General features: G+C 42.3%; 1 protein-coding gene and 1 non-coding gene across 2 annotated transcripts in view; both read left to right on the top strand.

Annotated features, from left to right (window-relative positions):
- RORA (RAR related orphan receptor A) overlaps positions 1 to 24,516 on the top strand; it is a 706,076-nt gene that overhangs the window by 174,286 nt on the left and 507,274 nt on the right. The gene's annotated exons all lie outside the window — the stretch shown is intronic.
- On the top strand, positions 6,416 to 6,522 carry LOC116592110. The gene has a single exon (XR_004286303.1). It is a non-coding gene; the product is annotated as a U6 spliceosomal RNA (small nuclear RNA).

Here is a 24,516-nt window from a genome sequence, read left to right as displayed (position 1 = left end):
CCCCTTTTCCTTAGGTGTTGCATTTTCTGAAGGAAACCTTCCCCCAAGGATGCAGTAGGTACATTACACCTGGGGAGCTGTTCAAGGCACAAATGAAGTTCAGAGCGTGCTTCGCTATTGTGTGGATTCCGGGAAGTGCCTTCCAGGAGAAGCATTTGTCTGAATACACACACGCCCAACTCGTACATACTTGTTTTCTGACTACAAAAATAACCATCAGCTGTGTTGTCTCCCTGGAACCCCTCAAAAAGGGAGAAGCAAGAATTTTGTTTTTGAGAGGCATTCTCCAAGACTCTGCTGCCCTGGCTCTGTTACTGAAGTTCTGTCTTCCCCCTCAGTGCTTCCCTGGACCCCAGCTTCAGGGCCAAAGTGACAGGGGCATAAGGGTCATTCTGGCGGCTGTCGTCTGTAACTGCCCAGAGCCTGCATAGTGGCCGCTGTGGAGTTGTGTTCTTAGCAGTGAACGCTGTCTGTGAGCTTTCTCCACTGCTGAGGGGTCACCTGTTTACATCTGGACAGGGAGGGAGCCAAGGGGGCCTTTTGTTCTTTCTGTCAGTGTGAGTCAGTAGACCACCATTGAGTCTCAGGGGAAGAGGGGCAAAAGCCAGATTTTTGTTTAAAAAAAAAAAAAATGTTTTCACAGCTGACAGCTGTATGCAAACAGTAATAGTACATCGCGATGAGCATTTTAAAATATGAACAGTCAAGATTATTGGCTTTGGGTGAAAACCAAGTGATATAGGACCAAATGGTTGAGTTTGTCTGATCACATCGCTCCCTTTCCTAATACACAGGCGTTGGTCATTACGGGGACAAAAGCTGAAGCAATGTAGTTTGTTAAATCCTTAATCATGGAAAGTGATGAGCAACAATTTGCGGTTTATTTTTCTTTAGGACACTTTATTTATGATATACTACCATTTATCCCCAAAACACACATTTAGTGAGTTAGAAAAAGATGTCCCTTTTGTAATTCTATAACAGGTACACAGCTAGGTAAGTAGGATGCAGACTGGGCACTTGTGTAGGACACAACTTAAGCAACTGTACATGGCATGCTGCCTGAAGTTTCATCCTAGCCCCTGTTTTCTCTGTGGGCTTTTTGTATACCTTCTGTGCTTTTGTCTTATTATGAACTGTATAAAGGCAAGAGTGCATGGAAATGTACTGTGACCTAGAAGAGAAACAATCAGTGAGGGAACCAACCCAGTCTCAAAACATACATTCAAGATATCTGGAATGGTTCCTACAGAATTGGCGATGATGTGTAGAAATGTGCTGTCTTTGATCTAGTGAAGCAAATCCGTTTTCAGAAACTACAATCTGATAAATGTTACTTACCCTCCATTTCTCTCCTGGACTGATGTTTTCCTTCCTTACAGAAAACACACAACCATAGTTTATTATAATAGCCTTGTATGATACTAGAACCACTTCTTGAAAGCCCTGAAGTTAGCTGTATTTTGAAGGATGAAAAGCATTATGCATGAGGCTTTGCCACCCAGACTTGTAGAATCCTAGCTATTCAGCAGTCCTCTTGCAAGGAATCTGAAAGAAAAAGGAAAAAAAAATAGTGTCATTTGACCCCAGAGTTTGTCCATAGGCTTGATGAGGCTTAAAAGACCCTCCCCTCCACCACTGTGCTTGGTGGAGGAATGGTCCCATTTAGTGAAAACACGGATGGTTTCTGTGTGTATAAACTACACCCACATGGCGCTAATGTTTGGCACCTCTAACTCTTGCCGCTGTGGGCTGAGAAACAGATCCTCACCACCCGTCTTGTGTCTTTTCTGTTTCTGACTGCAGATGATAGCATTTCTGTTTAGTTGAGAAAGCAGCAGATGCTGCATATGCCTAAGACTTCCAGGATGTACCGTAAAGGAAACAGGTTATTGCAGCCACACACGGATGTGGGAAAAGACGTTTCTTCCATCACTGCTGAAAGGTGGGATGGGTGAGTGGGTGTCTGCTGTACATTCTTGCGTAATTAGTGCTGCAGGTTTGGGCTGCTCCCTTTAAGCACGACGTCACTCAGATCCTCTGCGCCTCTTGGGGACAGGCTAATGCAGGCACATGGACTGTTTCGAAGCCAAGACAGAGACTTCAGACTCTCCCCGAATGTGGAAGTGGTGGCCAGGAATAGCAAATGCCAGGCCTCCCCGAAGCCTCTCCTGCTCTCTTCAGGCTGAGAACAGTACATGCAAGCATCACTAGGTGGCATAGCTGCCTTGGTGTATTATTCTCCTGGAGCCAAGCTTGTAACTGCTGTGGGATGCTTTGATGATCTACCTGATAGGATTCATATCCAGGCCCACTGACACAATTTATTCTGATCAAGTGGAAGATTCCATTAGCAGCAGATCACTAGATGGACTCCAGGAGAAAAAGAAGGCATGCCTTAGGGTCTGTCACCACAAACACCTGCACGGTGCAGTTCACCTTGCCCAGGCTGTGGCTGAGACAGAGCTGCTGAGTGGAGCTCAGGCGTTCAAGTTCATGATTCAGTATGTCCCACCCCTGCCAGCCCCTACCCCCATACACACACACACACATACACACACACACACACACACACACACACACACACACACGCCATACCCATCCTCAACTTAGGAGGAATCAGGAAAGTTTCGAGAAAAAGGAATACATAAATATCTCTATGTGTGTATACATTTGATAGTGACTACTGTAACACTGATAGACTCAAATCAGAACTACGACAAACCCACTTGACTGGGCTGACACCTCGTTTCCCTGAACTGCACTTTTTGTCATCTCTCTAGCTGACCACTGCCTGTTAAGTCTCCCTGGAACAGAGCCAGCCCTTGTCTGTTTCTTCGTTCATTGTCAATGGCTACTTTCACACAGCCACAGAGCTGAGTAATGAGACAGATACTGCACGGCTCATAAAGCCTAAAATACTTACTCTCTGGCCCTTTACAGGAAAAACTTGCCAACTCCGGCCCTCCAGAATATAGTTTGAGGAACCTTTATTCCTAGCATCGATATTTCTAACAAATTTCTTAAGTCAATACTGAGACACTTCCCATGGATAATAGAATTTCTGTAATAATGATAGTAAATACGTTTCTTGTTGACCATAAAGCATTTTGGCAATGACCTAGGCAGGTAGGTACTATGCCGTTGTATATGGTGTCTGTATTCAGGGAGCTCACGAGTTAGTGTAGAAGGTCTGTTTGTGTAAAAGAGCACACAAGACACCACGGAGTAGAGAGAACACAGGAGTGTGGGAGGGGGAAACGTGAAATTGAGAGCCACAGAGTTAGGGTTTTAGTCTGGGTAGTGACATTGTCTTCTGTGAGGATAGCAAAACCTTTTACTGAGCACTTACTATGCACCAGACCCCATCCCGACTGCTTTACATGAAAAATTTCTTCTAGTCATGTTGAGGTAGTTATTATCATTATCCCAATTCACTGGGGGAGGAAAGGAAGTCTCAGGTTAACTACTTACCAAAACAAAGCACCCACTTAGGAAGTGGGAAGGACCAAAACAGGTGTGTATGACAGGTAACCACCACATTGTAAGGACTCCTTCTTGGAGATATCACGTAACCTCTGGATTTCCCCCACAGGTGGCAGGATGTCACAGCACACCCTGCTCCTGGGTGCAGTGCAGAGTGTAATGTTCTCGAAGCTCTGACACTGAGCTCACTGATGGAGTGACCACACAGGGAGCAGCAAGATCCTCAGATGGGGAAGAGGTTACCATGGGTTGGACGGGTCACAGAAGGAGGAGCACAGCCTTCAGAGTAGATAGAAAATGTTAAGAGTGTCACATCCTTGACCTTGAAGGAACCGGGAAGGTTTGTGGAGAAAAATACACAGATATGTATATAATTTGAGCCTTTTAACTTGACAGTGTTCATTGCCATATTAAAAGCTCTGAGCCATCCTGCAGCTAAACACTTTTTACATTATTTAACCTACGGTTTTCCTCCTTCTGGCAGTATGGGATGTGCTTTTCATAGTATATCAGTGATCATTTATAGATCAGTATTCCTCACATTACTGGTTAGAAATGCTGGAGTTTTACATTTCCACTCACTACTGTCAAACCTGTATTTTCTTTTCTTTTTTCTTTTTTTTTTTTTTTTGATGGTAGACTGTTGGCATTTATGAAATCGTTACTTTTGTTTGAGGATGCAGACTTGGATGCTGACCCATTCTTGTGCAGTTCAGTGCATGTCCACGGAAGGAGCTGAATGCCCCAGCTGAACGGAGCCGTGCGCACCGAGTCCCCACGGGAGGGTGTTGGAGACGGGTGTGTCGCCGTGCTCATCTCTGTGTTGAGCTCCAGCATAAGTGGGAGTTCTTAGAAGCCGTGTGGCTTAATACATCTGTCTCCTTGGCGGCTGTGCCAGCTTTTCATGACAGTGCTTTTCATCATCTGAAACATGTAATTGCTTTTGACGACAACAAGAGAATTATGGCGAGAGGACTCTCTACAGTTTCCGAAAACACTGAGCCGCCTGTGCTTCAGGCCCGGTCAAGTTAAGCAGACTTGGGGCTGGAACAAGAGAGAGGGTTTGCAGACAGAAAGGGGCGTCCAGCAGGGAAAGGACCTGCAGCAGCTGGCTCCATGGGCGTTTTCTTCAGAGTAAGGATTTGTGGATGGCGTTTCCCCCACCAAACCAAGGCGTGAGGGGAAGTTGGGGTGACTGTGTGTTGTGCAGACGTGGGTCTTGCCTCCCATTCAGTTCCAGGATATGGTGTGTGCTTGAGGAGCCAAGTCTGAAGCAGAAAGACTATAAGCAGAAAGCCCAAACCCCCCTCCCTCCACCACCAGCCCCTGTTCCAAACCTCCCCTTAGGCTTCCCACACACATGAGAGTTGTTTGAAGGGACTCTACGGCCCTTTCTGGGATTGACGTCAAAGTCTCCTTGTGTCCTGAGCTTCAGAAATGTCTGCAACTGCACATGCCAGAAGATTCCTCTCCGTCAGGCAGAATAATCAAAACCAGGCTGGTTGCTGGGCCGTGATGCTCGCCGGGCTCTGTGGGTGAGGCCCACCACCACCACCACCATTTGGGGCATGAAGCAAGGCAAACAGTTCTCCCAGAGAAAGGGTCTTGTGTGTGTTTTTTTACAGAGAGCATAGACCCTGTATCTGGAGATGTCTGTGGCTTTTTCACTTCTTGGTCTCGCTGAGCTGCTGTCCTCTCTGGAGGCTAGTGGGAGAGAGGAAAGCAGAATGCAGGGTTCAGTGGTCATTTCCCAGGGAAAAGGGAGCGTTCAGATGAGTGCAAGTGGATGACCGAGGAGCAAATTCTCAAAGGATTATGAGAACCTGCAGAATAGACCTGTATATAATTTAACCGGGGATGCTGGCATATGTCATTTAGCTTTCGTATAAAGAGAAGAAGCTGGGAACGATGCTGATTTCAAGTGCATGTCTGTCAGATGAATCTCTGTGCAGTTTAGAGCCCACAGGTCACACCCTTCATTAAGATGCCAGTAGTCCCTTGTAGGCCTGTGCTCTTTTCCAGAGCCCTATCTAAAGCCCTGGTTACATAAACACATGAATCACGTCTGCCTTCTGGGGAGTTTTAAAGTTACTCATTTTATCACTGTGGGAGCAAGTATCTTGGGTTGGTTGGTCTCTCCTGGAAAATAGGTCTGCAAGAAATGCTTGCTGAGTCCATGACTATCCTCTTTCTGTAACTGGGGAAACCGAGGCAAAAAAGTACTGAGTAGAGACCCATGCTTCCTCTGCTTTTCTTTCCAAGTCGATTTGGGATATGAACCATTATGGGGCAACAAAGGAGTGGGGTGTTTTGTCTACTATCAGGCACACAAAAAGGGAAAAATGTAAAACCGGCAATTTTTATTTTGATTTTTTGCAAGGAAAAATGCAGCAAAAAAAAAAGATGCCTCTGATTTCTCATTGAATTTTTTCTTGACCACTCTCAACACCCTCATTCTGATTTATTTCTCAAGAACAAGGCGAGAGACACTCCGAGCAGAAGTTCAAATTGCCCTTTTGAGAAGGCAGAGATGCGTTGGAGGTTGCTATTACCAGGCCCTCTAGAGGCACTTCCAGGGTCTTAATGCATTTTATTCCTTCCTACTTGTGAAAACCTAAAGCCTGTTGTTTTCCTCTTTAGGAAAAATGTGGGTATGGAATGCAGAAAGTGATCTTCGGTCTGCAGTCCTTCAAAAGCCAGGGGACACAGGTTGGTCCCCTGAGAAACCTCCCTTATTTCCTAGTCCTGCGCAGAGGAGGATGCTGTGGGGGGCCCCTGGTCATATGCCAGCTGATGGGAAGAGAGATGATTCAGATCCTGGGCGTGAGGACAGATAGAATGCACTTACTCATGACATCAAAGACCCTCTGTGCTACCCAGGCAAGGTCACCTGGTGCCACTTCTCTGCAGGCTAAAGAACCTCTACCCCATGCTCGCTTCGGCAGCACATATACTAAAATTGGAACGATACAGAGAAGATTAGCATGGCCCCTGCGCAAGGATGACACGCAAATTCGTGAAGTGTTCCATATTTTTAATGAATACTGTTATGCTGAAAATAAATAAATTAATTAAAAAAAAAAAAAAGAACCTCTACCCCTTCTAGAATAAGAAGAGAACATCGTTGTAGGTTCACACCACAGTTGGCTACAGTATGGCTAGCTGCCCCATTCAAAGTAAGAAGTTAATTAAAGACTGTGTGCATTCTGGGCAGAGTGGTCTAAAATGAGCGTGTCAGGCTGCCCCAGCAGACTCAATCTAACTGAGACCCCCATTGTGAGCAAAAGATGCTCTCAAAGAAGGGCCTTGAGCTTGAAAACACACTTCCACCTTGACAAGATATGCCCTGTGGCAGGAGGCTGGCTCTGGGTACCCAAGAGGGTCCTTGGGTTTTTTGTTACTGTTGTTGGCTTTTTTTTTGTTTGTTTTATGGTGGTGGTTTTGGTTTTTGGGTTTTGTTTTGTTTTAAATAAGATCAGTGTCAAAGTCAGAAGAATTTGGAAGAGCTCATACCAAATGAGGCTGTTCCTTTCCTTTCTGTGGAAGACCTTTTGGAGTTGATGCCGAGAGCCATTCCAGCTCCATTTCTCCCGTTCTGGTCCTACTATATAACACCCCACCCAGTCCAGCTGGAGTTTGTTGATTTTCTTAAAATATTGAGCAACTGCTGGCAAAGGAGCCCTGCAGCTTGGTGTGAGGGTCTGGGGAGAACCCTCTACTCGACAGGAATACCTCTGTGGTGGCTTCTCTGGCTTACCTCTGGCTTACTCTGGTGAAACTTCAAACTGATACTCTTCTGGGGGCAGGTAGGGTGGCTGTGACACACGTTCTGTGTGCCTAAGTCCATCTTCCGTTTTGCAAGAGGCTTATCGCTTACTGAAACCTACTGGCTGTATCCCATGGCCTCTTCTGAGGGATTGTGTCCCCTAGGGCAGCTCTCAGAGCTCCGAAAGAACTGGTCATGTTTTGCCAAAATGGGACGGAGGAACTATGAGCTTGCATAAGGGTCATTGCTATTTTGTACAGCCCTCTGGCCACACGTAGACACCTCTTCTTCCTCATGCTCCTTAAAAGGGAGATTTGTTTAAGACACACCGTCACATTCTCCTCCCTCCGTCGTTCTTCCCTCCCGCACACACAGCTTCTGATGGAATTTCCAGGGCCTGACTTGTTCTCCTCGATTCTTCTTCCTCCTCCTCCCTGTTCCCGGAATTTCCCCAGTCTCTGCTACCTCTTCTCTCTACCTACCGCTGCCATGGACCCTCTAGCATTCTGTATATGGGGTCTGAGGTTGGCTGGGTGGGGCTTGCGCATGTCTGGGAGAGAGTGCCAGGAGACCGAGACAGTGGTGGTGCCTATTGTTCTCTGTCTGCCATGACGGCCTTTTCCCTGAGCATTTGCTTCCGATTAAAAGGGGGGGAAAATCAGCTTTATGAGTTTGTTTTATGGCTAACATGTCAAGGATTTTAGGTCTAGAAAGGAACAAAATGAAGAGTTGAGATTCACACCAGTCCTTTGTCTGATTTTTGCTGAACAGCATGCTGTGGGGTCCACCATGCCCCATTGTCTTTTCCCTCAGCCCTAGGGCTGCCTTCTCCCCTGAGTCCATTGCTGGATGGTCTGAGTACCTTGAGAGCCCAGCAGAAAAAATTCTTACCAGCTTGGGCTCCTCCAAGTCCTCACTTGCCCAGTCTCCCCACAGCGCTGGTCTTCACTTCTCTAGAGCCCCTGTTCCTTCTGCCCTAACCTCTCACTCATGAACACGCTTATGATTCACCTGGGGGTCTACTTATAATCCAGACTCCAAATCTGGGGTCTAGAAAGGATCCAGTATTCTACATTTCTGACCAGATTCTAGGATTTATGGACCATGCTTTCTCAAGGACCACATTTGTCCTGATTCAATGGTCATGCTAAAGTGAAAGATGATTAATCTGATGAGCACATCAGTATTAATGAACTGAAGAAAAACCAGGGAAGGGCCTTCCCCTTTCCCCAAGTGTCCTGTGGGCAGCAGCTTCCTGGAGATAACTCATTTATCCATTCTATCCCCATTTCTCAAGCCCCTGCGGAGGGCCACGTAATGTTCTAAGCCCAAGGGCAGTGCCTCTCAAACTGTAATGTGCATGCAGATTACCTGGGGATCTTGTTAAAATGCAGATTCTGATTCAGTAGGTCAGGGGTAGGACCTGAGAGTCTGCCTTTCTAACAAGCTCCCAGTGGATACCAATGCTGCAGGTCCCTGGAGACCTCATAGAGGGAAAGAGTCTAGCCTGGAGCTGTGGATATAAGGCAGGAGCCAGATAGGCTAACCTTCTATACAACTTTAAATTTTCTCATGGCCATTTTAAAAAAGTAAAAAGAGACAGGTGAAATTAATTTTGAAAAAATATTATTTAACCCAGTATGTGCGCGGTGTTACTTGAACACGTACTCAGTGTAAAAATGCTGGAGGTCTCCACATAGCTGCCAATACCAAGAGTCTGTTTTGCAGTTAGAGTACATTTCAGTTTGGACTAGCCACATTCCAAGTGCTCAATGGCCACATGTGGCTAATGGCTACTGTTCAAGACGGTGCGGGTCCACGTGATGCTCTCATCTCTGGGTGGCTGGGCAGAGTGACCCTGAGGAGAGCAGAAGGTGCCACCATGGGGCCTGGGGCTTGCAGAGCTCTTGTGAAGAACAGCGTCAATGACATGAAACCTGGACCAGCTCCCTTCCCCCACCCCCTTGGGAAATAAATAAAATCGAAATCTCTCCATGCAAGTGGTTTCTTTCTACCAAAGCTCACTGCTTTGGGTTGGGTCAGATTGCCTTTCCATCTTAAAAGTGCTCCTCCAGCTTCACTGAAATGGAATCTCCTTCATCTTTACTCCTGAGTTGGGGGCCGGGGGGAGGGAGGAGTTGGCTTTGCTTCTGCGGCTCTTACCAGGTTTGTTTTTGACGTCAAAGCCCCTGAGCGTGGCTTTGCTCCGGGAGCCGAGTTCTGACTTTGCGTTCCTGCAGATTCTCTTGTCACTCCAGCCTGTGCTCCAAATGGGGAGCTGAGAGTGGGGTGCCGGGTGCTCGTGAGTCACTGCCTCCACCTGTCCTACCAGCTGACCGGAGGAAAGGGGCCAGGTTGGAGGGCTTGGAGACGTCGAAAAAATAAACTCCTTTGGCTTTCTTGACACCTGCCCTCTTCTGTATTCCTCATGACCCGTGCTCGGGATCTTCATAGTGTTTCAAAGTACTTTATTCTGTGGCAAATTGGGACGTGGCAGATGTGGCTGCCCTGGGGATAATGCGTGACAGGCTTTGCCCAGGACGCTGTGCACTTGTATGGGGCTTGGAGTTCACCCAGGCCCTGTGCCTGATGTCCAAGTATTAAACGGCTCTATTAGAGAAGAATAAACTGAAGTTGGGTTTAAGAGCTGCAGTAGTAAAACTGGTTAACATTTAGCTAGCACTTCTTAGTTGATGTAGCTTTCTGACCATCTCACATTTCATTTTTATAAAGTATTTTTTACATTTATTTATTTTTTAAAATTTATTCATTTTTACAAAATATTGTCTGGAAGAGGAAAGGGGCAGAGCTGTGGTCCTCATCCATTAGGTGAGAAGGTGGGAGGTGTGAATCTGGCCCCATTTGACTCTGCTATTCTGTCATCTGGGGTTGGTTTGTGCATTTGAATGGTCAGATGCTCTGGGTGAGTGTTGGCTGTGAAGTCAAGTTGCCCAGATTGGATGTTGCACAGAATTTTTAACCTAAGCCTCAGTTTCTCCGTCTCTAAAATGGGAATGATAATTGCACCTTCCACATAGCATTAGGTGAGATAATCTATGTAAAATACCGTGTAAGTTCTTGAACTGTGTAAAGTCTTGACTGTCCCTGTCACCACCGGGAGACCTAGTCTCCACGTCTGACTACACTGGAACAAAGAGAAGGATCTAGTTCTTGCTCACTCCTGTGCCACCTTGCTAGCCAGTACCCTCCCTGAATCTTCCCTGCATTGCTCCAGAAGGGGAGAGTCTGTGTGTCTTTGCTAATATTTCTATTTCCAAAAGAAAAGAAAATGGTTCACGAGGGAATTTGAAACTCCAAGTCAGTTCCTCTAGGTAGGCAAAATGAGGTAAATGAAGGGCTTGGCCAGCAGGTCCCAAAGAAGCAGGCTTGGGAGGGCTGGAGTGAAGTACAGGTAAGAAGACTTACACGGAGAAGCTGCTGGTCCCCGCACTGGCACCATCCGCTGTGGAGATATCACCGTGTCTGCTCAGCCAGCTAAGTACAAATTAATCTCTCGTGGCTGACCAATTACGCACAGTCTTTTGTGAGAAAACAAGTTAAAAGAAATGCGTTAGGTAAAGAAAGGAATAGCGGCTCTTACAGGGAGTGGAGGGATAGGCGTGCACAATCAGAAGGCATTTAATTTCCAGCTGCAGTCCAGCTAATCTTATCAGAAGGTGTCGGAAAGTGACTATATCTAATCATGTGTGTATGGACACATATTCCTGACCAGGGCAGCCAGGCACCCTGTTCACCTGGGTCAGTTCCAGTTTACAGCTGTTGTCCTTGAGGAATATTATTTTTTTCTCTTTTCTTTCTTTTTCTTCTAGAAGGGAAGGAGGGAAGAGGCAGAGGGAAAAGGAAAGAGAGAATCTTAAGTGGGCTCCATGCTGAGGGGCTCAGTCTCACAACCCTGAGACCACGCACCAATATCAATTGTCCGACACTTAACTGACTGAGCTAGCCAGGCATCGCTTGAGTAATTACTAAGAGCATCCCCCTTCACTCTTGGATGAGTCTTGGTTTGTACAGTAAAGTGTACAGTTAACTTAATTGTAACTACCTAGCATGTCTGTATGTTTAACAAAAACACATAATTTATAGTGCTGGAAGAGTGTAACAGGCTGTTGTTGAGTTGTGCCTTTTTTTGTTGTTTTCTCTAGAAATATAAATTGAAGTTGTATCCTGGAAAGAACTTGCCCTTTGGAAAAAGGCCAACATAGACCCTGTTATAGAGAAAGGTTGGATGTGATCATCAAGAGAGTAAAGTCCAGAGTGACCATCTGGGTTCCATCTCTAGCTCTGCCACTTACCAGCTATGACTTCTTGGACAAGTTTCTTAACTTCTCTGTGTTTGTTCTATAACCTCTAAGAAGGACACAGAAGTACCTGCTGTATAGGTTGAAATGAGTATTAAGTGTGTTAATAGTTAACACACATGAAACAATGACTGACATTGATTAAGCCCTCGGTAAATATTTGTTCTTACTTTAGTCCTAGCTTTACTGTTCCTTGGCTGCTTGACCATGAGGGTTGGAGTTCTCTGAGCCCCGATTCCCTGTAAACTGAACAGACTATTTCATACCTTCTGGAAATGTAGGAAACCTCTAATGGGGTCATGTACATGCAGAGCTTAGTGCAGCACCAGGTTGTAAAGGATTGTCACCAAATGTTCACTTTTCCTCCCTTTCGACTTTGCCTTGATAAGATGGGAAGTGTCTCTGATAGCTCATGGAGCTCATCTCTCCTCTTGTTTGTTGCATGGGAAACTTGAAGTTGTTTTCTATGATGTCTGTGGCATGAGGCTGTGAAGCCCACCAGAGAGGTAAGTAAACTTCCCAAGAGTTGCCTGTGTCATCTGAGTGATACATGGCGGTGGTGAGCTTGGGACGACTGTGGTGAAAATAGCAAAGACAGTGGTTAAAAGACGGCTGCATTTTTATAAGCTTCTAGAACACCCATCGCTACATACCCTGGTGAGGTGTGGTTTGTTTTTCTTTTAATATTCCCTCCCCTTTCACTCCTCCAATGTCTATGGGTTAGTTATTTTGAATTCCAATGACATTTCTGTTTAAGTGATAACAAGTTGAGATGAGCTGAAGACTGCAAAGAAAAATCGGTATGGGAGCTGGTATTACAGAGGAGGGTGTGTTTAAAATACTCTATTTGCTCTTGTTTCTGTGGGGTAAACAGCACCTAATCAAGAGTTTTATCAGTAAGAGCAACCTTTGAAAAAATGAGTAGTCACTGGTTAATGCTATAAGCTATGTATCTTTCAAACCAACTTGATTTACTCAGACATTATTCAGATCGGTGAGTTTTTTTCTTGTCTATCAATCAGCCATCCTTACATTTACATTTTCAGTAAGTATTTATTGAGTACTTACTATGTGCCGAGCAATATGTCATGTTCAGGGGATACAGCAGTGGAAAAAGACAAACGAAAAAAACCTGTCCTCAGACTTAAGATCTGCATAGTGTTTACACAATATGCTTGTCATCATTCAAGCATGTTCCAAAGGCCATCAAATGTCCTAAAACACATAAGTAAAAGATACAAATTGAGCTAAGAATGAAATGCAGGGAAAGCATCAGTATTACTAATCTGGGAATAAATAAGCAAAAGCCTTTCATCAGTGTTTTGCAGGAGGATAAAGTGAATAGCTTGAGCTGAGGTTCATGTGAGCTGACTAGACCAAAGAAATGAAGCAAACATTTCATGTTAAAGCTTTCAGACAGTTCTTGCTGCAATTACTGGTCCCATCTCAGGCCTGAGACTATATCCTCTTTGCTTTTCCATCTCCCGTGCCCTAGACGAATGTAGATGGGTGCATTAGAGTGCCCCACACACCATCTACCTCTTTCAGGTAAAGCTTACTTCCAGCTAATAGGAAATGGTTATGTATATATGTATGAAAGCTTACAACCATGGCCATTAAAACCATCTTCTTGTGATATAGGTGATACAAGTCATGAGGTTGAAAGAGGCTGGGGAAAAAATGTGACTGAAAAATCATGATTGAAAAATGATGCAGATCCTTTACCAAATACTATTAGTCACCAGTGTTTTCCAAGGTTGTTGGCAGAGAAAGTACGTCAGAATTACCTGGGCACCTTGCTAAGGAGGCACCTGGTCAATGAAGATTCTTTGAGGAGGGTGTGGAGATCTGCATTTTTTTTTAACAGCTTTGGGTGGGTTTTCATACACGTTGAACTTTGAGACCCAACAAGTTAATCCATTTTACCAAGAGTGAATGTAAGTGTCAACCTCAGAAAACTGTCTCTCTGAGAAATGGGCAAAGCAATAAAGCAGTATAAAAGGAAAAAAAAAAAAAAACTAATAAGGCATCATTAGAGGAAATATAGAGGAATCTTGGAATATTTGAGATTTCCAGGACTGAACCTATATTTACAAAGTACCTTACAGTTTCTTTAGAAGCCCAAGATGATTTTTCTAATGTTTGAGGTTGACCAGAGCCCAAATATATTTGCCAGAAGCAGATTTTCCCCCTCAGATTTAACCTCCCCCTCCCATGCATTTTTAGGGAAATTTAATCCATGTGTTCTTGGTAGTCTTGCCCTAAATTTATCAAAATGTCATTTTTGTAACAATAATTTGGTAGCCCTGTAGTATTTTAGAGTCTTTTGTTCCCCTTCAGAAACCGGAAGCTGCATTTGGCCAAAGACAGACTAACCTCAAACAGACAGAAGTTTGAGTTGGCTCCAGAACACAAGCCCCACAAGTATCCTGTGAGTCTCCCACAGACTCTGGGCACTCTGCTTAGATAGAACCTAACCTTCAAAAAGCTCTCTTGCTTCAAAAAAGAAGGCATTTAATAATGGTAACATGACATTCTGGAAGATCAGGGGGCTCAGAGAAACTCATGCTTTAGTCTTGGGCTTTCCACCAGTTTGCTGTGTGGCTTCGGTCAGATACTCTACAACATCTCTGCTTCTCTCTTTTGTTCACATTTAAATGGGAGGATTAAATTACAGATGGTCCCTGACTTAGGATGGTTGAATTTATAATTTTTCAACTTTAGGATGGTGCAAAAGCAATGTACTTTGAGTAGAAACCATACTTGAAATTTTGAATTTTCATCTTTTCCTGGGCCAACAATATGCTGTAGAATGTTCTCTTTTGATGCTGGACTGTAGCAAGGGAGCCTCAGCTTCCAGTGAGCCATGTGATCACGAGAGTAAACAAGTGATACACTTAAAACTAACTGTACCCCTATAACCATTCTGTTTTTCACTTTCAGTACACCATTGAGATATTCAGCACTGTCTAATGAAATGGGCTTTGTGTTAGACGATTTTGCCCAACTATGGTCTAATGGGAGAGTTCTGAGCCTGTTTCAGGCAGGCTAGCCTAAAAGCTCTGATGTTCAGTAGATTAGATGTATTATATATATTTTCGACTTCGGATTTTGTCAACTGATGATATGTTTATTGAGAGAGAGCACCATCATAAGACAAGGAAGATCTGTATGTGACATTTGGGTCTAAAGTACTTCTCTGTCTCAAGTATCATAACAATTACTGAAATTACTCCCTAGATTCTTCTACAACTGTAGTGTATTTTGGTTGGCTTATCTGTTTATTGCCTTTGCAAACACAATGCATTGCTATGTCTCTGGCTTCTTGCCAGGAAAGAGGAGCCAATTTGATTGTGTTGCTTCTGGATGTCAAAACATTCTTGTCTGACCATGCCACAGAAGAAGTTTGTCGAAAGTGTGACTGACTGACATAATGACTGATTGGCTGATAACGGCGGCTGACAGTGATTGATTGAGTGTAAAATTATCTGCTCTCATTACTTCTGAAATTGAATTCAGATTGGTTCTATTGGAGAGTTTCCATGGAGACCATAACCCACTGAAGCAGGTGTTTGTGGATGCAGTGGCTTATTGTGATCAATACCTGTTTCCTGTGTGGGTCTGAAGAAATTATTTGTGATTATAGTGGAAAGAGACAGCCATATATAAAGTGGGGGGGAGGAACTCATGTTCAGTCTCACTGCAACGAAAAAACGGGCCTTCTCAAGCTTCTGCTTTGGCTGACTAGTCCATCATACATTCACTAATTTGCCATTCTTATTTTATTGTGAAATTGGAGGATTTGCATTTATAAAAGACAAGTATTGTAGGATTTTTCCTTTCCCCACTTTGAAGATCAGAACAGTATATAAATGTTCATACTTGTTTTTAAAAATGTGATAGATTACAGTAAGAACAAACATTTAATCAACTCTTAAACACACACACGTTAATGTGGGACAGGGATGGTCCCTCAGGCTTTTTCTGGGTTGTTTCCATGAATGAAGAAGTCATTAAACAATTTCGTGGGCTTGCTTATTGATCTCTTTCAATGGCATGCTATGTCTGCTCTTCAGGGAAGCCTTTCCTGACTGCCCCCATCAGAGTTAATGACTCCTTCCTCACTGTACCGGGGCATTCTTCCATCTCCGGTTCTGTCTTCTTTTAGGACATTCATCTCAAGCCATTTTGCCTTCAAAGGCTTACATCTCTCTTGCCCTCTTGCTGATGACCTCCTGAGGACAGGGTCATTTTCTTTTGTCTTCATATCATCCTCAGCATCTAGTGGAGTTTGGAGACATCACAGAGGTTCAATACATGCCTGTTGATTGAATTAACTGGGGCTGCATTGCAAGATCCTCTCTTCCGAGCCTGGTGTTTAATGGGCTTCCCACAGAGTGAGGCACATTCCCACCAGGTGCCTCAGTGGTTTAGTCCCTGTTTCTGGCCCTGTGGCTGTGTGTGTGCCCTCGAGGGCTGTTAGGGACTATTGTGTTTCAGGAGGCTGGTATCACAGTGGCAGTCTGTACAGCTTCTAGAGCAGCACTGACCTGTGTGTGTAAAACTTGAGTTCCTTAACCACCTGCATGAGAGCATGTGGAATCACGTAGAGTAATTCTGTAAGAAATCACAATTAAAAAAAAAAAAAGAAAGAAAAGAAATCACAATCAAAATCACTCAGAGTGTTGGTTAAAAATATGGTATCCCCGTACCTAACAATTCAGATTCTTTTGATTGAGTTTTGTAAGAAGGGTAAGCGATTTCAATACCACAACTTTGTGAATCTCTGCTCTAAGGCAGACATATTCCTTGAGACTTCTAAACGGAAGTCAAGGCTTTTGGGCTTTTGTTTCTTTGTATTGCCTTTAGCAATAACTGGCCATGGGAACATGAAAACATATTTAAGGGAAATTATGGGGCCTTTATCTTTAAAGAGAATGGGTATTTTTTGAAACTGTCCAGAGAAGTCATCTCACATGTTCATTGCAAAATACAGACTTGCTGCAAATAAGGGCCCAGCCAGTGGTGTCAGCCATGAAGAGATTGTTCCAAGGGTACCCTCCACAGGACACATGACAACAGGCAGTGTGCCAGTGGCTTATGCATGAACTTGATGGCCTTAGCGTTGTGCTTCCTGAAGTATACACCCTGCTTTGTGTTTTCCTCTCTAGAGTAAATGCAAACCAGTGGAGATCTGAAGCTATCTCAGGGCAGCAAGGGAAATCTCTGCCTCCTCCAGAGGGCTGTTTCTTCTTGCTTTGTCTTTGCTGGTGCTCTCTGATGGCCCATCTGTGTCATGTCTTCCTCACAGAATCTGCCTCTTTGGATCCCAGCTCTTTCTTGCAGGAATTTTCTCTGCCAGGTGCAGCCCCCAAAGAGAGGCTCCCCACCTGAAAGTTTGAAGAGGCTTATTCCTCTGGGGTTAATTCTCTCCTTGGTCTTACCTTGTTTACTTTTCCTACTTATCTTTGTGGGACTTCTTTGGTGAACTGCTGGGAGGGGCAGAGACTAGTTAAGGTCTTCTGTTCTTAGGCCTCTTCCTTACTTCAGTGACAACCACAGCAGCTCCAAATACCAGGGCTGCCATGACCTGTTAGAATTTCTTTCGCCCTTCCCCCTACTTTGGGTTTATCAAGCTCTAATTGACATATAGCATTGTAGAAGCTGAATGATTTAATAAGACAGACATTCCAAAATGATTCCCACATGATTCCTAAGTTTAGTTGACATCTGTCACCACACAAAGTTAGAGCATTTTTTTATTTTTCATGTTTTTTGTTGGTTTGTTTTCTGCCTTCAGAGTCTTTATGGAACTGATGAATGCTCATGGGAGTTAATGATTTTCTCCATATCCCCTTCCCCCAACTTTGCCTCTCCCTCCCCCATCCCTCCCCCATCTCTTCGAAGTACTTCTGTTCTTGTTTGTAGCCACTGTCTGTAGGAAGAGCCATGATCCCCGTCTTCACACTGTCGGTGGTATTACAGTTTGTTATGTAGCGTAAAAAAGTGTTTGTTATATAAAAAACAGCTTTTCTTACACGGTATTTATTAGTGATTCAGACACCTATCATTCATTTTACCTATTGTGGCCTTCAAGGTGAGCAGGAGCCCTCTGTTTTGTTCCAGAAGCCAGTGATAGTTGAAAAGCCTCCAGGTGGCTCTGCCCCGGGGGTCCCGTGCCCTCCCTGCAGTCCCAGAACGGTTCCTGTGACCCCAGCTGTGTAGTTCAGGCAGGATTCTTAGGGCTCTGACGTGAAATGGAACAGAAAATTGCTTGATGTATTTTGCCACATGAAGTACCTTTAACCGCCGCTTGGTTCTTTATACTCTTTCGATTAAGAACTCTACTAACATTGTGTGGGTAAGTAAAAGATTCTTTTTATTTTTATTCTGTGGGGAAAAAAAAAAAAAGGAAGAAAAAAAATCCAGGCATTGTCAAAATATTTGCTTAATCTTCCAGAATCGGGAAGTTGTGTAGCTGCTTGCTCTGACAGCCCGGAACAATGGTCATTAAATGAGAAGCAGATGTAACAAAGTCCGCGGTAAAAGCCTTCTATTACGGGCTGTAAGGGGAAAAAAATTAGTTGTTAACAGAACACAGTAAGCGTTATGGAATAAATCAGAACAAAACATTCCCAATTACTGTACAAAGATAATTAAAGTCTACGACGCTAATTAAGGTCTGTTTATATCTATTTCTGTTTGTGTACAAACATATGCACATAGTTAAATATTTTCTATTGTTTTTTATGCGATGCTAACTTCAGAGTCGAGTCTCTCTGAATTTAACTTTTGTTTTTATATCACCAGGAAGTACAATCTCCAGAAATTGAAACTCCAGCTTTTCCTCCTTGATTTTACTTTATTTTTCTTGGCGCACTTCAAAAAAATATTTCAAGTATGCAATTCTACTTCCTTGAGTGGACTTTTTCAGTCTACTATGTTTTTCAGTGGGATCAACCAGATTTTCCCCCCACCATTCTTTAAAGAAAAAAGGATTTTTCTTTGAATTTGACCAATATGGCAAAATATCTTCACACATTAGTGTTATGTAGGATTACCAAATGTCTTTTGGATAGGAATCTCAAGAAAATTCAAACTTGAAGAAAGAGAAATTGATAAATAATCCTCCCTCCTGGCAGTTCCCCCAGGGTTTTCATCACAGGCTATAAATATCACATAAATATTCCCTCACTGTAAGCTATAATTTTTTGGATGGATGTCAATGGTTTTTAAGTGGGAACAACAATGAGCTATAATTATCATTCAAAAGTCATTAGCTAAACAAGTGGAAAGGCAGTATCTTTCCACCAAGGTCCAAGAATAGCCTCGGCCTATACTGTATTTGACTTAACTTTGTGAATTAGGAAGAGACCTAATTCTAAATTGCTGTTGACCTTCTTTTGAAAATGACTTCATGCCACCACCCAGATCAGCAATTTCATTTTTAAAAGAAAGTACAAAGTTCTCCTTGGACTTCTTTCTCTTTCTTTCATTCCTTTGTTCAAACCTACCTGCTGTCTATGTTTTCCCTTAGTCTCCATCTACCATAGATTTAATACAACTGCAACTTTATGGCAGTTCTTCCTACTGGGATTAAACTAAAAAAGAACTTGTATAGGAGTCAGAACTTCAGTCTTGAAACAGCATTGGTGAGACTTTATTCCAGACCAGTCCTGTTCAATAGAGTTGTAATGCAAGTGGCATACAAAAAGTTAAGTTTTCTAGTAGCTGTATTTTTTTTCTTTTATTTTTTAAAATTAACATATAATGTATTATTTGCTTCAGGGGTGCAAGTCTGTGAATCATTAGTCTTAACACAATTTATAGTCCTCTCCATAGCACATACCCTCTTCAATGTCCATAACCCAGCCACCCTGTCCCTCTCCTCCACCCAACAGCAACCCTCAGTTTCCTGAGATTAAGAGTCTTATGGTTTGTCTCCCTCCTGAACCCATCTTGTTTCATTTTTTTCCCCTCCCAAACCCCCCACAACGCCCCCCTGCCTCTCAAATTCCTAGTATCAGAAAGATCATGTGATAATATGATAATTGTCTTTATCTGATTAAATTATTTTGCTTACCATAATACCCTCTAGTTCTATCCATGTCATTGCAGATGGCTAGATTTGGGTTTTTTGATGGCTGCATATTATTCCATTATATATGTTTTATATGTGTATATATACATACATGTATATACACACATATATGTATGTATGTATATACATACATACATATACCATCTTCTTTATCCATTCATCTGTTGATGGGCATCTAGGTTCTTCCCATATTTTGCCTATTGTGGACATTGCTGCTATAAACACTCAGGTGTACATGCCCCTTTGGATCACTACATTTGTATTTTTGGGATAAATACCCAGTAGTGCGAATGTTGGGTCATAGGGTAGCTCTATTTTCAACTTTTTGTGAAACCTCCATACTATCTTCCAGAGTGACTATACTAGCTTGCATTCATTCCTACCAGCAGTGTAGGAGGGTTCCCCTTTCTCCACATCCTCGCCAATATCTGTCATTCCCTGACTTGTTCATTTTAGCTGTTCTGACTGGTGTAAGGTGGTATCTCACTGTGGTCTTGATTTATATTTTCCTCATGCCAAGTGATGTTGAGCACTTTTTCATGTGTCTCAAGGCCATTTGGATGTCTTCTTTGCAGAAATGTCCGTTAATATCTCCTGCCCATTTCTTGATTGGATTACTTGTTCTTTGGGTGTTAAGTTTGATAAGTTCTTTATAGATTTTGGAAACAAGACCTCTATCTGATATGTCATTTGTGAAAATATTCTCCCATTCTGTCAGTTGTCTATTGATTTTGTTGACTATTTCCTTTGCTGGTCTATCCTTGTGCTTTAGATCTTGATGAAGTCCCAATAGTTCATTTTTGCCCTTGCTTCCCTTACCTTTGGTGATGTTTCTAGGAAGAAGTTCCTGTGGCTGAGGTTGAAGAGGTTGCTGCCTGTGTTTTCTCTAGGATTTTGATGGATTCCTGTCTCACATTGAGGTCTTTCATCCATTTGGAGTCTATTTTTGTGTGTGGTGTAAGGAAATGGTCCAGTTTCATTTTTCTGCATGTGGCTGTCCAATTTTCCCAACACCATTTGTTGTTGAGACTCTTTTTTCCACAGGACATTCTTTCTTGCTTTGTCAAAGATTAGTTGACCATAGAGTTGAGGGTCCATTTCTGGGCTGTCTATTCTTTTCCATTGATCTATGTGTCTTTGTGCCAGTACCATACTGTCTTGATGATTACAGCTTTGTAATAGAGCTTGAAGTCTGGAATGGTGATGCTACCAACTTTGGTTTTCTTTTTCAGTATTCCTCTGGCTATTTGGGGTCGTTTCTGGTTCCATATAAATTTTAGGATTATTTGTTCCATTTCTTTGAAAAAAGTTGATGGTATTTTGATAGAGATTACATTAAATGTGTAGATTGCTTTAGGTAGTGTAAACATTTTCACATTATTTGTTCTTCTAATCCATTAGCATGGAACACTTTTCCCTTTCTTTGTATCTTCCTCAATTTCTTTCATGAGTACTTTATAGTTTTCTGAGTACAGATTCCTTGCCTCTGTGGTTAGGTTTATTCCTAGGTATCTTATGGTTTTGGGTGCAATTGTAAATGGGATCGACTCTTTAATTTCTCTTTTTTCGTTCTTGCTTTTGGTGTATAGAAATGCAACTGATTTCTGAGCATTGATTTTTATATCCTGATACTTTACTGAATTCCTCTATGACTTCTAGCGCTTTTGGAGTGGAGTCTTTTGGGTTTTCCATGTAAAATATCATATCATCTGCAAAGAGTGAGAGTTTGACTTCTTCTTTGCCTATTCGGATGCCTTTTATTTCTTTTTGTTGTCTGCTGAGGCTAAGACTTCCTATACTGTGTTGAATAGCGATGGTGATAGTGGACATCCCTGCCATGTTCCTGACCTTAGGGGAAAAGCTCTCAATTTTTCCCCATTGAGAATGATGTTTGCTGTGGGTTTTCTATAGATGGCTTTGATGATATTGAGGTATGTTCCCTTTATCCCTATACTTTGAAGTTTTTATCAAGAAAATATGCTGTACTTTGTCAAATGCATCTATTGAGAGTATCAAACGGTTCTTGTTCTTTCTTTTATTTTTGTATTTTATCACATTGACTGATTTGCGGATGTTGAACCAACCTTGCAGCCCATGAATAAATCCCACTTGGTCAGGGTGAATAATCCTTTTAATGTACTGTTGGATCCTATTGGCTAGTATTTTGGTGAAAAGTTTTGCATCCGTGTTCATCAAGGATATTGGTCTGAAATTCTCCTTTTTGATGGGGTCTTTCTCTGGTTTTGGGATCAAGGTAATGCTGGCCTCATAAAATGAGTTTGGGAAGTTTTCCTTCCATTTCTATTTTTTGGAACAGTTTCAGGAGAATAGGTATTAGCTCTTCTTTAAATGTTTAGTAGAATGCCCTGGGAAGCCATCTGGCCCTGGGCTCTTGTTTGTTGGGAGATTTTTGATGACTGCCTCAATCTCCTTACTGGTTATGGGTCTGTTCAGGTTTTTTGTTTTTGTTTTTGTTTTTGTTTTCCCTTCCTGGTTCACTTTTGGAACTTTATATGTCTCTAGGAATGCATCCATTTCTTCCAGATTGTCAAATTTGCTGGCGTATAGTTGCTCATAATATGTTCTTATAATTGTATTTCTTTGGTGTTGGTTGTGATCTCTCCTCTTTCATTCTTGGTTTTATTAATTTGGGTCCTTTCTCTTTTCTTTTTGATAAACCTGGCCAGGGGCTTATCAATCTTATTAATTCTTTCAAAGAACCACATCCTAGTTTTGTTGCTCTGTTCTACTGTTCTTTTGGTTTCTATTTCATTGATTTCTGCTCTGATTTTTATTATTTCTCTTCTCCTACTGGGTTTAGGCTGTTTTTTCTCCAGCTCCTTTAGGTGTAGGGTAAACTTGTATACTTGAGACCTTTCTTATTTCTTGAGAAAGGCTTGTATTGCTATATACTTTCCTCTCAGGACCACCTTTGCTGTGTCCCAAAGATTTTGAAGAGTTGTGTTTTCATTTTTGTTTGTTTCCATGAATTTTTAAAATTCTTCTTTAATTTCCTGGTTGACCCATTCATTGTTCAGTAGGATGCTCTTTAGCCTCCATGTATTTGAGTTATTTCCAACTTTTCTCTTGTGGCTGAGCTCTAGATTCAAAGCATTGTGGTCTGAAAATATGCAAGGAATAATCCCAGTCTTTTGGCACTGGTTGAGGCCTGATTTATGACCCAGGTTGTGATCTGTTCTGGAGAATGTTCCATGTGCTCTCGAGAAGAGTGTGTATTCTGTTGCTTTTGGATGGAATGTTCTAAATAAATCTGTAATGTCCATCTGGCTCAGTGTGTCATTTAAAGCCTTTATTTCCTTGTTGATATTTTGCTTAGATGATCTGTCCATTTCAGTGAGGTAGGTGTTAAAGTCCTCTACTATTATTGTATTATTGTTGATGTGTTTCTTTGATTTTGTTATTAATTGGTTTATATAATTGGCTGCTCCCATGTGAGGGGTATAGTTATTTACAATTGTTAGATCTTCTTGTTGGACAGATCCTCTAATTATGATACAGTGTCCTTCCTCATCTCTTGCTATAGTCTTTGTCTTAAAATCTAATTAGTCTAATAATAATGACTGCCACTCCAGCTTTCTTTTGATGTCCATTAGCATGGTAAATTGTTTTCCACCCCTAACTTTCAATCTGGAGGTGTCTTTGGGTCTAAAATGAGTTTCTTGCAGACAGCATATCGATGGGTCTTATTTTTTTTTTTAATCCATTCTGATAACACTGTGTCTTTTGATTGGGGGCATTTAGCCCATTTACATTCAGGGTAACCATTGAAAGATATGAACTTATTGCCACTGTATTGCCTATAAGGTGACTGTTACTGTGTATTATCTCTGTTCCTTTCTGGTCTGTTACTTTTAGGCATTCTCTTTGCTTAGAGGATCCTTTCAATATTTCCTGTAGTGTTTTTTTGCTGTTTGCAAATTCTTTTAGTTTTTGTTGTCCTGGAAGCTTTTGATCGCCCCTTCTATTTTCAGTGACAGCCTAGCTGGATATAGTATTCTTGGATGCATATTTTTCTTGTTTAGTGCTTGAATATATCATTTCTGGCCTGCTAGGTCTCTGTGCATAGGTTTGCTGCCAGTCTAAGATTTCTACCATTGTATGTTTACAGACCTCTTGTCCCGAACTGCTTTTAGGATGTTTTCTTTGTCACTGAGACTTGTAAGTTTTACTATTAGATGATGGGTTGTGGACCTATTTTTATTGATTTTGAGGGGGATTCTCTGTGCCTTTTGGATTTTGATGCTGTTGCCATTGCCAAATTAGGGAAATTATCTGTTATAATTTGCTCCAATATACCCTTCTGCCCCCCTCTCTCTTTCTTCTTCTTCTTGGATCCCAATCATTCTAATATTGTTTCATCTTATGGTATCACTTATCTCTCAAATTCTCCCCTTGTGGTCCAGTAGTTGTTTGTCTCTCTTTTTCTCAGCTTCTTTATTCTCCATCATTTGGTCTTCTGTATCACTAATTCTCTCTTCTGCTTCATTTATTCTAGGAATAAGAGCCTCCATTTTTTATTACACCTCATTAATAGCTTTTTTTAATTTTCAACTTGGTTAGATTTTACTTCTTTCATTTCTCCAGAAAGGGCATTTGTTTCTCCAGAAAGGGATTCTCTGGTATCTTCCATGCTTTTTTTGAGCCCAGCTAGCTAGCATCTTGATAATAGTCATTCTGAACCCAAGTTCTGACATCTTACTAATGTCCGTATTGAGTAGGTACCTAGCCATCGGTACTGCCTCTTCTTCCTTTTTATTTTATTTTATTTTTGTGGTGAGTTTTTGTGCGTTGTCATTTTATCCAAGTAAGAATAGATGAATGAG

The sequence above is a fragment of the Mustela erminea genome, chromosome 5 (assembly GCF_009829155.1).
Source record: "Mustela erminea isolate mMusErm1 chromosome 5, mMusErm1.Pri, whole genome shotgun sequence".
Taxonomy (NCBI): Eukaryota; Metazoa; Chordata; class Mammalia; order Carnivora; family Mustelidae; genus Mustela; species Mustela erminea.
The sequence above is the reverse complement of the archived record's forward strand: the minus strand, read 5'-3'. Positions and strand labels throughout refer to the sequence as shown.